The sequence below is a fragment of the Hibiscus syriacus genome, unplaced genomic scaffold (assembly GCF_006381635.1).
Source record: "Hibiscus syriacus cultivar Baekdansim isolate YM2019G1 unplaced genomic scaffold, ASM638163v2 tig00110911_pilon, whole genome shotgun sequence".
NCBI lineage: Eukaryota > Viridiplantae > Streptophyta > Magnoliopsida > Malvales > Malvaceae > Hibiscus > Hibiscus syriacus.
Genome location: NW_024062910.1, coordinates 1231218 through 1248392, shown reverse-complemented (window position 1 = coordinate 1248392; position 17175 = coordinate 1231218). Strand labels below are relative to the sequence as shown.

Sequence of the window (17175 nt, the reverse complement as noted above, 5' to 3'; positions counted from 1 at the left end):
GACGGATCTGATAATTTAAAACACCCCACAAACTATAATTACACGAAATAGTTGTGTTCATGGGGTAAAACATGAAAAGTAAATTTGAAAAAGAGGATTATGAAGGGAAATATTTACATTACCTTATTAACAAGTGCACACTTTTTTTTCCCATCCATAGAAAACACCCACAGCAAAAGAAACCAAAGCATTTATGACAAGTGCAAAAACCATAAACAAATTTAAGCATAATCTTCAGACGCTGGGGCTGGTGAATATGAGCCAATGAAAATGTCACCATAAATCAGTCCAGCTAATCCTCCACCAATTAATGGACCAACCCAATAGATCCAGTTATCAGCAAAGTTCCCACTGACCACAGCTAGCCCAAAAGAACGTGCTGGGTTCATTGAGCCACCACTGAATGGACCAGTGGCTAAGATGTCGGCACCCACAATGAAACCAATTGCAATGGGTGCAATAATTCCAAGTGAACCCCTTTTGGGGTCAGCTGCCGTAGCGTAAACCGTGTAGACCAGGGCAAATGTTACCACGATCTCCATTACAAGGCCTTCGACTGCCTTAATTCCTGCAGCAACGCCGTGGGTTGGTACACTCTGCAAAAAATCCAATTCATTGAAGATTAATATTTTTTTTTGTACACATTCAAGTTTGGACCGATCACGATAAACACAATGCAACTGACATAGTTGTTCCTTATCAATCCGTTGGTGACAAATTAGAGGAGACAAGTAACGATGGAGCCGAGACATTGGGCAATCCAATAGAAAAGGCCAGTTAAGATGGTGATGTTACCTCCAACAGCCAACCCAAAGGTGACGGCTGGATTCAAATGGCCACCTGAGATGTTGGTTGCAATGGCTATCCCAACGAAGAGGGCAAATGGATGAGCCACCGCTACGGCCACAAGACCTGGTGGGTCTAGTGCTGCATCCGCAGTCAGCTTGCCTATAAAAAGTTAAACCATCAAAGGCTAATAATTATAATAATATTTTTTGAATTGTTTAAGATGATTAATAGGTATTATGTTTGTAATATCTTTTTAATTATTAATAATATACACATTCTATATACATATCTCTTTAAACTTGGAACCTCGAAAGCATAAGACAACTTAATTAACTAGTAATTTATGAAGAAATGGAAAGTGGTTTTTAATTTTTAAAAAGTCATATGGATAAGTATGATATGATCTTTAATAATAAGAAGAATATTGTAAATAAGAAAATAAGAAATATCCATGAATGACCAGAATGCACTTTTAGACCAAATGGTCAAATTACCCCTAAGTGCTAAAATTATAAAATATTGATAAGTTTTGAAAATGTCTAAAAGGCACTGAAGTGGCTGCAATCTCTACTTTGGAGATGAATTTCAACTTCAGCCTATCGCTACTTTAACGTTAGATTGTGGCGACAGTTACAGTTGCACGCTACAACTGGCGTTGCACTGTAGCTACGCTGCATATTATATATATATTTTTTGTTATTTTTCTGATTTTTGGTTTTAGTTATATTTTTTTACTTTCTTTTGTTATTTTCTTTTTCTTTTCCTTTTTTTTTTGTTACATTATTTTCCCTTATTCTATCTCTTATGTTTTTATTGTAATTTCTACACAATAAAATTAAAGTTAAACATAATATAATAAATTCAAGTAGATAAAATTACAAGATAGATAAAAATACATTAAAATAGATAAATTGCAAGATAGATACTAATTGAGCATTTGTGGAATGAATATTCTATTCGGAGAATTAAAATATATAATTATGTAACTTATGTTTTTCACATTATTATTATGAATTGTAATTTTCTTATTTATTTGTATTTTCGTAATGTTATTTATGAATGTTTTATTTATGATTTTTATCTTGATATTTATTAAAATGTATATATTTTATTTTATATTTACAAAATCAATATTATAATAGTTAAATATTGTGAATAAAATAGAGTTGGTGGTAATGTAGGCATAATGCTGGAGATGAATTACTATTTCATCTTTAGAGTAGAGATAGAGATGAGGGCAGGAGATGACCTAAAATATGATAAAATGCGCGAAAGTATATGAACAAGGAAATTTCCAAGATACCATTGTAACTAGAAAATGACTAGAATGGCAAAAATTATGAAAACACCCTTATAAGTTGAAATGATCAGAGCTGCGTATCATAATGAAATAATAGAAAGAGAATTGATTGGAATCACTCGTATGAGGATAAAAAAATGATTATAATGTCCATATGAGTAGGAAAAGACTAAAATACACCTCAAGTACGAAAAATTATGAGAAAATCTCTATATATAGTAAATAAATTATAAAAGGTAAAAATGATTAGGGAGGCTGGTAATAAAACATCTCGTATGTGTGATTTTCATCATGATAATGTATGAATATCTATACTATCGTAAATATATTTTCTTGTATCATCAAAGTTGTTCAATGAATTCATAATTAGATAATTAAATATGATAATGATCATTTAAATACCTATCTGTCGCAACCATCATTTGAATAGGCTCGGAATTGGACTTCGACTTGAAATAAAAGTGTTAGAGTCGCCATCGATCATTTAAAAATAATGTTTAGGTTGATCGGACACCATCTTACTAATCTACGTTTTACCATAAATGTGTTGGGTTCGGGAGTCGATTACAGTCAAGGAAGGATTAGCACCCTTGTACTACCATTTCGATACCAATTAATTTGTTGGGTGTCAGAATTGCGAAAATTAAAAATTAAAAATTGATTCAAATTACTTACATTTGATTAGTTGGAATTCATCTAAAAAAAGTCAAAAGAATGTTAGATTGTAAGTATAAAAATAAATAAATAAATATGAAATAAATAAATGAAAGGTTTATATATATATATATAATCAAGTTTAAAGGAAAAAATGAAAAACATTTGAATTTTAAAGAGAATAAACAAATAAATAAACAAATAAATAATAAAAAGAGTGAAAAAATGTTAATTTTTAAAAAGAAATAAATAAATAAATAAAATAAAAGAAAGAAATGTTAAATTTTGAAAGTAAGTAAAAAAACAAAATAAAAATAAAAAGTAGAGAAAAAATAATAAAATAAAATAAAAAACTTAAAGAACTAAATTCGAATAAATTAAAATTCATGGATCAAATTGATGCTAAAAATGAGATGTAAGGGAAAAATAAAAGGTTAGGGGACCAAATCGTGAAATATAAATAATATAAACAGGGATGAAATTGAAATAATTGAAAACGCGGAGGCCAAATTGAAACAGGTGACCGAAATGAATTACACTTCAAAAGTCCAGGGACTGGAAAAATAATTTAACTATTGGCTAATTACATGGTGGTCCCTCAGTTATAAATACCCTTAAACCGAAAAAAAATATCATTTTTAACCCAAAACCAAAAAAAAACTCTCACCCTCCTCAGAAAACCTCTCAACCCAAAACTGATCGGTCGAAGGCCGGTCACCTTCCCCGGCCACACTCCGACTCCCGCTGTCGCTCCGGACGCCGCCTCCATGGCCTAAAAAACCAAACCTTACCAAAACAATCCCCCAACCTAGTGAACCTAAATCCGAGCCTAAAATCAGCAAAAAAGCCCTGAAAAGCGTAGATCTACGCCCAAAGTTTCGGTTTTTTTACCTGTGCCGATGGTGACTCTTTGACTCTCCAACGACTTTCGCTTCTCCGACGGTTTTTCTAGTAAAAAAAATGAGGCTCCACCTTGGGTTTTTTATGATTTAGTTGGTAGTATATCGATTGATTTTTTTGCTTAATGCTTCGTTTAGGTTTCTGTGTTGCTCTCTGGTTGTGGAATGTTATGTTGTTGAGCCCGAAATGAGTGGGGTTCGTGGTTGTTTGTGAGTTGATCGAAAACCCCGAGATGGTGCAATCACGGGTTATTCGGTAAGATGTTTTGGCCGGTAATGGAAACCTTGCTGGCGCTTGACGAGCCCCTCCTATGCGGCATCCTTACTAAAAACGTAACCTTAGCCACTGCTGGATCAGCAGTTGGGCTCGGGTTGTTAGGTTGGAACATGCATTCTCATTTTGGACTGTATTAGACCCTAACAAAAATAAAAATAAAAATAAGAAGAAAAATAAATAAATATAATAATATTAATGTTAATATTAATATAATATAATATATAATAATATGTCGAAAAAAATTGAAACTTTAAAAGATATATGTTTTCAAAAATATTTTCAAAACTATATATTATATACATTTTCAAAAATATTTTTCAAAACTATATATTATATATATTTTTAAAACATTTTTAAAAACTATATATTATATATATTTTTAAAATGTTTTCAAAAACTATATATTATATATATGTTTTCAAAATGTTTTCAAAACTATATAATATATATATTTTCAAAAATGTTTTCAAAACTATATATTATATATATTTTCAAAATGTTTTAAAAAACTATACATTATAAATATGTTTCAAAAACCGATTTTTTAAAAAAACTATATGTTTTAAAAAACAAAAAATTCTTTCAAAAACTATACGATATTAAAAAAATTCCGATCGAAAATGAGTGTCTACAGCTGCCCCTCTTTATCCTTTTTCATCCAACAAAAAATAGGACAATGTTAAAAGGACACAAATTTTCATTCGGTATGAAGGGATCCCTAAGTCAATATCCTCATACGTGGAGTTAAAAATTGACTCTTATATTGCAATTAGGAATAACTCCCTGTTAAATTGAGTTGTGGAAGACACCTCCGTCACGAGGTTGAGTCACCCTTGAAATGATATAATTTTCATGAAATTGAAATCGTAGTTCGGAATTTGAATCGGAAAGTGGCTTATTGTTGCTAAATCGTAGTCAACCTTGGTCTTTTTCTTGGTTTAAAGACCTCGGTTTGAAAATTTGACTGGAAAGTAGTTTCTCGACACTACCATGTGGTTGATAGGCCCTTGAGCTGAATGGAATCGAACTCGAAAGTTTTCGTTGACAGATAGCTTTTCTCGACTTAAGCTATGCTACACTAGGCTAAGAGATTGCCCCAAATGACTTAAAGACCTCGGCTTAAACTTTAACCGGAAAGTAGTTCCTCACTGTCATCGAGCTAAATGAAATCGAACTCGAAGGTTTTTGTTGACAGATAGCTCCTCTCGCCTTGAGCTATGCTGTAAATTGGATATGCCCTTGAACTAAATGGAATCGAACTCAAAGATTTTTTGTTGACGATAGCCCTTCTCTCCTTGAGCTATGCTGTAAATTTGATATGCCCTTGAGCTGAATGTAATCGAACTCGAAGGTTTTTGTTGACAGATAGCCCTTCTCGTCTTAAGCTATGCTGTAAATTTGATATGCCCTTGAGCTGAATGTAATCGAACTCGAAGGTTTTTATTGACAGATAGTCCTTTTTGCCTTGAGCTATGTTGTAAATTTGATATGCCCTTGAGCTGAATGTAAACGAACTCGAAGGTTTTTCTTGACAGAGAGCTCTTCTCGCCTTGAGATATGCTGTAAAATTGATATGGCCTGGAGCTGAATGAAATCAACTCAAAGGTTTTTGTTGATAGATAGCCCTTCTCGCCTTGAGTTATGCTGTAAATTTGATATGCCCTTTAGCTGAATGGAATTGAACTCGAAGGTTTTTGTTGACAGATAACCCTTCTCGCCTTGAGCTATGTCGTAAATTTGATATGCCTTTGAGCTGAATGTAATCGAACTCGATGGTTTTTGTTGACATATAACCCTTCTTGCCTTGAGCTATACTGGGAACAGTTTCTTTAAGTGAAGAATGGCTCCCCTTCACATGTCTAAACCGTCATAATTCTTTAGATGACTCCCCTTAACGGGAAATCCAAGTTGTATATTCTATCAGTCGGATATCATCCTTCATGGGGTTGATATTTAGCTTGAAAGCATTAACTGGAAACTAGCCACTCGTCATTGATTTAAGCTGAATTGGATCCGTTCTAAATTAGATCTCGAACCCGTCTGAAGTTGATTCTAAGTTCTGCCGATCTTTCAATATGTCAAGTTGGTTTAGGTATAGATCCTTATCGCTGAGTTAAACAACCACAATCGATCTTTTTTGAAGGTGTTTTGAATCGAGTATCTTTTATCTTGAAGTTGAAACTTAACTCTAAAGTTGCAAAAATTATGTATGTGAAAAATGATAAATGTAATGCTCTTAAGTATGTATAAGATGTATGCAACATGAATTAGTTATGTTTTATCTCTTGGATGGAGCCTCATTTTTTTTGCTGGTCTTGTCCTTGGAATCGACCATGCCCCATTTTCTTCTCGGGTTGCTGACAATGTCACAAGTTCTATCTGATCACTCGGACTATTTGTTTTCAAGAATGTGGAATGTCCCATTATTCTGGCTCACAATCAAATCACTCGTAAACATGAGTTCACAGAATATCAAAAGAATCAATAGCTCTTTAATGCTTTCAGAGTTATAGCTCTTTGACAAATACCCAAATTGATGAGTTGACTTCAGGTTGGCTTCCTATTTTCTAAGGTTTCGACCACTAAAATGTCATTTCTTTTATCGGTCTTGTTGAACATTGCAACATGCCCCTCTTTATTGGCTTGGTATTTTAATCGGATGTAGACAAAATGACGTAACTATCATAATCAATTACTAGACCTTCTATTTTGATTCTCGAAATCTTCCATTTGTTCAAGCTCAATAGAATCCTCTAACAAAGGCAGTGCAGAAATATCGGTCTAAAAATGAAATTACTGAGTGCTCGTGTGAAATTGACTATAACATGTGTTCCTTAACTCCCTTAGTTCATCTTTGCCGAAACTTCTTGTTTAGATAAATTTGATTTAATTTACCATCGTCTGGCTAGGTGAATCTTCTCCATAAAGCTGGGGCATTTAACCAATTGCTGTAGAGGGACAACTCAATATTATAATCACATTTGTCAGGTTAACTGAAGGTTTCATCTCATCACAAAGTCTTCGACCTGACAATTTCAGTGGGTAAACATCGAATTTCCAAGTGTCCGAGAATATCATGGTTTGAATATAATCTATTCATAAGGCTAGGGCTTTTGAGTTTCCTCTATAATCAATTTCCTTAGTGGAATAGCTCAGCTTTACAGATTCAATTTCTTAAGATTGTCAAGAAGAACCTGTTATAGTCTAGGTGTTGTTGAAAGTAAAAAATCTCATATTTAGAGTTCAATTTCCAAGCGACTGACCTAACTAGATTCACATACTCGACTATTTCATCTGTAAGGATCATGATCATCATTGAACGTCTTCAACAAAAGTGTGGTCTAGTCAGCAATGTCACACGCAAAAGATGCGCCATGTTTTTTGCTCCTATACATACTTGAATACCAAGCCTCTTGTTCATTCCCTTATTAGAGGAGAAGGATATATCGGTTCTTGTAAGAGGAGGGTATGGTGTTCGAGCGTATCTTCTGGGGTAAGGTCAAAGTCCTTTGTTTTATCAGTTTTAATTATGTCACTTTGCAAATATTTGTAACTCTGAATCATTTACAGAGTTTTTAATTCAGTTAATATTCAAAGAATTTCAAGTCTTCAAATTTGATTCATTGCTTGCCAAAATAGCATAAATTCATTTAAATATCCTTGCAAAAAACTGAGAAAAGATGAAAAAAATTCAAACAAAATGCTGCAAATGGAATAAAGTTTCATAATAGAATGAACTGATCTTCTTCCTCATTAAGATGCCCCTGAGTTGTTGAAGTCAATCCAATTCTTGTTACGCATTTTCTACACGATTCTCTTGAATGGAAAACAATTCTCAATAGTGTGCCCTGGGACACCGCCATGATATTCACAATGAGCATTCTCATCATACCACCTGAGGTAAGGGGGATTCATAGGCTCCACCAGGTATGGTGACACTACGTGGGTGTCAAAAAGTTGTTGATAAGTTCTTTTTAGGTAATGGAAATAGGGTCAAAATTTTTCCTTTTCATTTAATTCCTAGGTTTTCTTGAATATTGTCTAGTAATACCTGTCGGTACAGCTGCAGTTGATTTTGGGTTGGAGATTGTAACATCTTTATCGGTGTTGTAGGTGTTGATGTTGTTAATCTCTTCATCCCTCTTCTTAATAAGAGGTTTCTTACTGGCCTCCCCTTCCTCGATCTTGCCTTGCCTTATGGCCATTTCTACCATCTCCCCGGCAATGACTAAGTCAGAAAAAATTCTCGATGTGATTGCAACCAGGTGCCCAAAATAAGGAGCCTTCATTGTTTGCATGAAAAGTTTCCTATTTCTTCTCATCCAAAGGTGGATGAACTTGCACAGTTAAATCCCTTTATTTATGTGCATATTGTCTGAAACTTTCGTTATGCTTCTTCTCCATGCTTTGTAGCATAACTCGATCTGACCTCATGTCATTGACTTGGCTAAATCCTTCCAAGTCTTGATATGGGATCGGCTTAACTGATTGTACCACCAGATGGCTGAACCCGAAAAACTCTCCTGGAAGCAATGGATCAGGAGTTGGTCGTTTCCTACATATACTGTCATCTTTCGACAGAACATGGTAATGTAGGCTGACATATAACTATTCCCATCAAACTTCTCAAACTCCGGGGACTTGAATTCAGAGGAAGAACCAAGTTGGGACTAAACTGAGTTCTGCAATATCAACTTCATATTAGTCATGGTCCCATTTAACCACTTTCCTTTGGTCTTCTAGTAGCTTGATCTTTTCTTCCATCTTTTTTACCTTATCTTCCTCATCAAGGTACGTTATATGGTAATCATCCGAATTATCCTCAGGGTTGGATACATAAGTATGTACCTTACAGCAGATAAGGCTTTCGCAGCAGATGAGTCCCCTTGTAGTCCTGGTAAAATTCTAGGTGAGATAACCAACTGCGGGGTAGTAGGCATAGCTACCCTAGTAGACGAACCTTCCCCAGGCACACTCGCTTGATGTAAGCCAGCTAACTTGACAATAATATGATCGACCAAGGACTCTTGGATCTTAGTGATCGTATCCAGAGTACTTTGATTATCATCGCTTATATTTTCTTCTAATTCCCTTTGCAACCTCAGCATGCTATCTTCGAGTTAAGCAATTTTGGCTTCCTCTTCTTCTTCTTTGAATGAGTGTTATGTGGATGAGGTATATCCAATGCTCAGGGTGGTATGTCCAGTGTTTGTTCCCATTTTTTTATAAGATACTGTTAGTTAACGTGAATATAAAGAAATGAAAATAACAAAATGTAAAATATGTCTAAATACATGATGCATGAAATGTTCGATGCATTGATCCAAAAACATGTCTGTTATTATAAATAATCTTTATTGGGACAAAAGTGTTATTTCTTAAGAGACAAAAACATCTAAAAGGTGTATTTGACAAAGTCTTCTAGACCCCTAAAAGCTTCTGAAAGGTTGACTAGTCTACTCCCTTCGTCTATCACCAATTGAATACTCTGTCAAACTATTCTGGGCTCTCTGGCTAAACCGTGCAAGTGTTGAGCTGCTAGAATGACTGTATTTATGGCTTTCACTCTCTGCTAAGCCTGATCCCAATGAAAGCGCCATGGGAAACCTCCATCGAAGGGAACTATCTAAAGTTGACTTGCTTGCTTCTTGAATTCGTCAACAATGGCCTCCAATTTAAGCTATTGTTTTTTCATCTTGTTCATGTTGTCTTTGAAGGGACTATCCAGGTCAGTAACCGTTTTCTCATCTGCCCCTGCAACTTTTGCCAACTCAAAAAGTTGACTTTTGATGTGCTCGGTGTAAATCCTGGTCCATTATGAGTCTTTTACAATGCAACAGAGTGGTATACTCTTCGATTGTGGGTACCACGTCTTCTTGATTGAATATGATACATAGTTGCCTTTCAGATTGTCTCACTTTTCCTTCTGAGTATTTTCTGACCATAGTCGGACCTCTGTATTTTTCACCTTTTGTATTATAACCCCTTTGTCCATTAATGCAAATTATTTATGTTTAACGAACATGTTTTTGGTGAATCAACACCTCTTTTTAATGATGTAAATGATAAAAAATAAAATAAAAGAAGACAAAAAGGAAAGGAAAAAAGTTATTGAAATAAAGATAATAATCAAAATGATAATGAAAATAGAAAGGCCTACCCCACATAATATCTACCCAACATGCTTTAATTCTTACCATATATGCTTTCTACCCCAAATGCTAATTTTAAGCAACTCCTAACCGCATATTTGTCCAGTTCATATGCTTTGAATAGAAAATAAAATAGGAGATAATTCAAACATTCTAGTTTTTGAAATAGAGTTTTGGGGTGGGCTCTAATTCCCTATAGTCTCCCGGTTTAGGTTCTAAAGAAAGGTACCCGAGTTCTTCTTGTTGTGCCCCTTGGGCTTGCCAGGCCCTTAACCCTAAGCCCGTTACAAGCTTATGATGACCAAGTTAAACTCGAGAGGATACATTCCCTTATGCCTATACAAGAATAAATTCATACGAAGACATAAGGTATATGAATCTCAAAGGTTACTTGCTAGGCCCATATGGAGAATAAATTCCCACGAAAGCGTCACTTTCACCCCCACTTAAAAGGGTTTTGAGATCGGGTATAAAGCCGAGATAAAAATTTAAAAATCTGAAATCATTGAAAAAAAGTCAGTACAACTATTTATTTGAAAAATAATCAAAGATAAATAATTAGAATCGAATAAATAAATTAAAATTTAAACTTATAATTTTCGCTCAAAAAGATAACCAGAAATTGATTTCGACCTAACTCAATTATCTATCCCCAGCAGAGTCGCAAAGTTGTCGCAACCGTCTTTCGGGTGGGCCCCGAATTGAGATTTGACTTTAAATAAAAATGTTAGCACCGCACGATAATTTAAAAACAATGTTTAGGTTGATCGGACACCATCTTACCTGATCTGCATTTTACCAGAAATGTGTTGGGTTCGGTTACAGTCAAGGAATGATTATCACCCTTGTACTGTCCTTTTGGTACCAATTAATTTGTCGGTTGTTTGAATTGCGAAAATTAAAAATTAAAATTAAAATTTAAAAACTCGATTCAAATTACTTACATTTGATTGGTTGACATTCCACTAAAAAAGTCAAAATAATGTTAGATTGTAAGTATAAAAATAAATAAATAAATATGAAATAATAAATAAATAAATAAATAAATGAAAGGTTATTTTTAATATATATAATCAAGTTTAAAGGGAAAAAAAAGAAATTTGAATTTTAAAGAAAATAAACAAATAATAAAAAGAGTGAAAAAATATTATTTTTTAAAAAAAAAAAAAATAAATAAAAGAAAGAAAGAAATGTTAAATTTTGAAAGTAAGTAAAAATAAAAATAAAAAGTAGAGAAAAAATAATAAAATAAAATAAGAAACTTAAAGAACTAAATTTGAATAAATTAAAATTCATGGATCAAATTGATGCTAAAAATAAGCTGTAAGGGAAAAATAAAAGGTTAGGGGACCAAATCGTGAAATATAAATAATATAAACAAGGATGAAATTGAAATAATTGAAAATACAGAGGCCAATTGAAACAGGTGACCGAAATGAATTACACTTCAAAAGTCCAGGGACTGCGGAAATAATTTAACCATACACGGTGGTCCCACATTTATAAATACCCCTAAACCGAAAAAATCATTTTTAACCCAAAACCAAAAAAAACTCTCCCCCTCTTTAGAAAACATCTCAACCCAAAACCGACCGCCGAAGGAAGGTCACCTTACCTGGCCACACTCTGCCACCTGTCGCCGCTCCGGCCGCCGCCTCTGTTGACCGAAAAAACTAAACCTCACCAAAATAATCCCCCAACCTAGTGAGCCCAAATCCGAGCGTAAAATCCAGCAAAAAAGCCTTGAAAAGTGATAAATCCGTAAAAAGGTCATATTTGGGACCTTTTCATTTAAGTTATTGACTGCTAAGAGCTCATATAGGATCATATAGATGCATTTAAGAGCATATAGTTGCATGTGGTTGAATTCTATTTGTCGAGGCATTTTATTTTGTAATAAGTGATGCTTTATGGGGAAGGTGTTTATTTGATGATGTACAGAGTTGAGAGCAAGGATAAGAAAAAGGGAATTGCCATGATATGATGAGACTACTGAGCAAAAACGCGATTGCCGCGACAACTCAGACGAAATTTCTGGGCATAAAAGATAATATAATATATTTTTAGTAAGAGCCAGTTGTCATTGACTATACTTGATTTTTGTAATCAGCCATATAGGAGGGGCCCATTACCATCTCTTCACCATCTCTCACATAAAAGGAATGAACTTTAGGGTACTAGGGTAATTTTAACACAAAACCCTAGGTTCATTATTCCCCTATAAATAGAAGATGAAGCCACAATGAGAGATGACTTTACACAAGCCGCCAAGAGCCTAAAAATTTGGAAGGTCTCTCATTTCTCCACAAATCCTACTTTTCGTGGCATTCCCCATTGATAAGCTAGAGGGAGTGGCGTTCTAAGCGTCTGAGAGGAGCTAGTTCGCTGGGACAGTCCGTGGTGGCCGAGGGAAGCTCCGACAGTGCACGTCGAAGGCTTTTCCTCTTTCCCTTTGCCCTTTGCTTTCATATTTTGCATTTAGGTTGTAAGGAATGAATAAACTTGCTTTGTGCTTGATATATTCAAACCCCACCATGAACTAATGCTATTTGGTGGGAGTTCATTTTAGATATTTAAGATTTACTTTAATGAATGGTTGTTTTTGTATGTTATTATCTACTTTGTTTATGAAGCTTAGTGTATTAAGGTTGTATGAGCTATTAGAGTAGCCATTCCTTAGGAGATTACTTAGTGTTCAAGAGAATGTCTAAGTAGCACATCCTTAGTGTTCGAGAGAAACTAGGGAGAAACCACATAAGTAAGGGGTTCTAGATAGTAACTAGGCCTAATCCACCTTAGAGATAAGGATATGATTTCATTTGACTAAAAAGATTATGCATGAAGGATAGGTTAGATGTTAATGCTGTCGCAAAAAGGTATTGCCGAGACATATCCTGTTATCTGGACCAATAGGATCACTGCAGGGCCTTACGCCAACCGGTTTGCCAAGGCATCTTCAATATGTCAAGTCCCTTAACTAGATATAGCATAGGGCTCCCTTAGCAAACTCTGTCGGGAAGATAAGGCATAGAAGTAAGACCATTATGAGAAGTAGACTTAGATTTTCCTAAGTGACTCCTATCACTGATTCCCATAGTAGCTTGTCGTGTGAGGAAGTTTAAAGTCTGATAATCAAATCCAGTATTTATATTTTGTTTTGCCTTTATATTTTCAATTGATTTCACTACACTCAATTTACTTTTGCCAAGACATTTCTATTCAATTTGCCATAACATATTCATTTGCTACATATTACCATTATTCTATTCCTACCAACATTCATTTCATTTTGCCACAATATTCTCATTTGTCAATACCATTAGCTATACTTAGTTACTTTAGAATAGTGCATAAACTTTACTCAAGATATCTCCAATCCCTATGGATACGATACTCACCCATCATTGTATTACTTGTTCAATTGTGTATACTTGTACACATATCTGCATCATTTATAGTACTCACAAATAGCGGACAAGTTTTTGGCGCCGTAGCCGGGGATTGGAATTGATGATGTTGAGTTTAGTTGTTGCATCGTTTTATTTCTTTTCTTTGTACATAGTTACTTGTTTTTGTGTTTACCTTTTTCAGGTGTTACATTGTCGCATGACCCGTAAAAGACCCAAATAACCATTATTTCATATTGAACCTGAGGCTCATGTTGTTCAAAATCAGGTGAAGGAGCCTACAGTTCTAAATGCCATGACAATTCCAAATACTGGGAATGCTGCTCGACACGAACTATTAGAGATCACTTAGCTCCCACCTTGGACGACCTAAAACCTGCTATTGTTGCTCCCAAGATTTAGGCAACCCAATTTGAGCTCAAACAGTTTATGTTCGACATGTTGGACTTGATTGGACAATTCGGTGGTTCTCTTCATGAGGATGCAAGGAAACATGTTCGGGCATTTTTGGAGGTCTGTGACTCCTTTCGACAACAAGGTGTGCATGAAGATGTGCTGAAATTGAAGTTATTTCCATATTCTTTGAAAGATCACACCAGGGCATGACTCAATGGATTATTTCCATAGTCTTGGGATGACTTGTGCAAAATTTTTTTGCTACGGCATAATCAACCTAATATGAACAACATCTTAGAAATGCCATAACATCTTTTCACCAAGGCAATGAAGAGTCTATGTATGAGTGTTGGGACCGATACAAAAGTTTGCTTCGCAAGTGCCCCAATCATGGATTCCACAACTGGACTCAAGTTGTGATGTTCTACAATGGAGTCAATGCACCCATAAGGATGATCCTAGATGCCATGAAAATGGGACATTGCTCGATAAATCACCTTCAGAGGCATTCGACATTCTGGATAAGATTGCCAACAATGATTATCAGTTTTCATCTTCAAGGCTTAGAGCCGGGAGAAAAGTGCCTGAGACATTTGAGTTGGATACTACGGATTCCATGTCTGTCCAACTTTCTGCCATCACCAATATGTTGAAGAATTTGCAACAATCAAGTGAGGTGAAAGAAGTGAAGACAACCAACTCAATATGCCTATTATGCCATGGCAATCACCATAAGAGCAAGTTTTTGACCAATCTAGAGTCCATCAACTATATAGAGAACTACAATCGAGGCAACAACAACCCCTATTCTAACAATCTTAGATGGTGTCAATGTCCAAACTTCTCTTGGGGAAATCAAGGAACCAACAATGCTAGTCAGCCAGCTAGGCAGCAGAACTTCCGTGACTCCCAAAGTTTTCAAATGAATATGCCATGGCATAATTCTGACAAGGGAATGTCATCTTTATCCAAAACAAGTTCTTTGGAGGCCACAATGCAAGATTTCATAGCAACTACGAAGACCATTCTGCATGACCATGCGACCTCTATAAAAAGCCAAGAAGTTTTGCTTCAAAGCCACAACTCGTCTTTGAGGGCCTTGGAGGGTCAGGTTGGCCAAATTGCCACGACATTACATTTTTGCCCACATGGTAGTCTACCTAGTGATACTGAAGTCACTAAGGCTCAAGACAGAGAGTATTATGGTATATTCACCTTAAGGAGTGATATCAAAATCTACAAAGATGCTAAGTTTGGGGGGGGACACTCGGCGAGCCCGATCATGAGATTGTGCATGATGATCCGAAGGTGCAAGATGATTCACATTCGCTGGAAAACAATGATGAGGGTCCGAAGAGTGCAGCAAATAAAGACAAGAAAAATTTTACCACGGTAAAAGGAAAACCCCCATCAGTAGGAGTTCATGACCAAATGAAAGCTGTAGAATTTTGCCACAACAAATTTTTATGCACTGATAATCACTTGAAACTTGATGAAGAAGATGAAGAACATGAAGAGGAGCTCGAGGATATTCCAAAGGAGATGAGTTAGTCTAGCTCACCTATAGCTAGACCAGTATGAAATTTGAACCTTTGGGTTCTATTGAATTTACTCATATTAAACCCTAAGTAATTGCCTATCTATCTAGGCTAGAAATTTTAAAAGAATTAAGGAATGAAATGAGATTAAGGAAAATTTTCCTAATGAGAAATTATTATTTGTCACGGCAATTTTGTGGTATGATAACATTATCAATTTTCTCGTTAGTGTTGTTTTGTTTCCTTACTTGAATAGCTAGGAAAGAACAAGGTCATACATGATGGTGGCTACTGGCATAGGGATGACCTCGATCTCTTCAAAGAATTTGTTGTCCAAATGATTTCAAGTTGCCACAACAAAAAGGAGCGAAAATACATCTCATTCTACTACTATTCAGCTTTAGGCAGAGAGCAGTTTGAAAAAGAGAGGACTACTGCAAAGGTCCTACAATTCAGATGTGAAAGACACGAAAGGCCAGGGCAAAATATTTTGAAGGTGGAATTATTATATGTGTGGGGCATTTTGGTCTATACTGGTGCTCCGATCGAACGCGAAAAAATTGTCATAACAATTTAAGATGTTTCGAAAAGAACAAACTCCCAAACATGTGGACAAGGGTAAAGCCCCTACAGAAGTTGCACCCACTTAGAAATAAGACTCAATTGGTGTTGGCACAAATGCTGACATTGCTGATGATATCCACCCATCTGTACAAATTTAAATTTCAACACTTCTAGCCAAGCAGACCCATGACCAAGTGTTGAATCTGACTAGTAACCTGACAACCTTCATTACCTATGTCAAGCAAATGGATGAGGTTGTGGAAACGACCTTCATGGAGCTCCTTCTGCATGTAGCTCTTGATCTCTCAATCTTCCCTTATTTACTATTGCGTGTCTCTATGGATGCCACGACATTAGTGGATACTCCCCAACCAGCTAATGAGGAAAAACCGAAGTTGTTGATCAAATCCACACCATGCCCACAATCGAGCAACACAAGATTGAGCCCCAACTACAACCCTGACAGCACCACCGCAGCCCATGGAGCCACACGATGTAGCACAATTAGAAATGCTACAGAAATTCCCTTTGAACAGGAGTCGATGCCAATTGAAAACGGTGTTAGGTATGAGGAGCCTCAACCATCCATAGTCCCAGAAGGACCAAGTACTCCCCCTGCTACGTCAGCATCAGACTCTGAACACATCCCCAAACAACTACGAAAGCACAAGTCGCACAACCACCGCACCACCACAAGCATGAAGTCGAGGTACTTTGCATTGCATTACATTTCATAGCATGTAGTCTAGTTTTACTTAGTTTTTATTTATCATTGAGGACAATGCTTCTCTCAAGTTTGGGGGAGGTAGGGTTCCCAATCATTGCATGATAATATTAATATAATGAATATGCCACGACATTAGTAAGTGTAGAATTAGTTTTCTGGAATAAATTAAGGATGCCCGATGATGATGAATTCTTGATGGCTAGGATTGAATGTACATGACTATTGAGGATGATAGAACAAACTCTAGGACTTGTTTTTTTTGAAACCGCTGAATACACGATTGTATGTTTTCCATGCTTAAGGAACTTAGAAATTTTTATAAGAGAAATCTTGAATGTCATGGCATAAAACTTTGTTAAAGAATGATGAAAACCCCATAATGAAAAAAAAGAATAAAATTGTGAATAAATGCTTCGTCATATCTATAGAGGGATACTCCGTATTCCATGGCATTGCCTGGAAACTGCATATA

General features: G+C 35.6%; 1 pseudogene; it reads right to left on the bottom strand.

Moving 5' to 3' along the window:
* Nucleotides 1-221: 221 nt before the first annotated feature.
* The window catches only part of LOC120146315, a 40525-nt pseudogene continuing 23571 nt past the window's right edge, over nucleotides 222-17175 (bottom strand).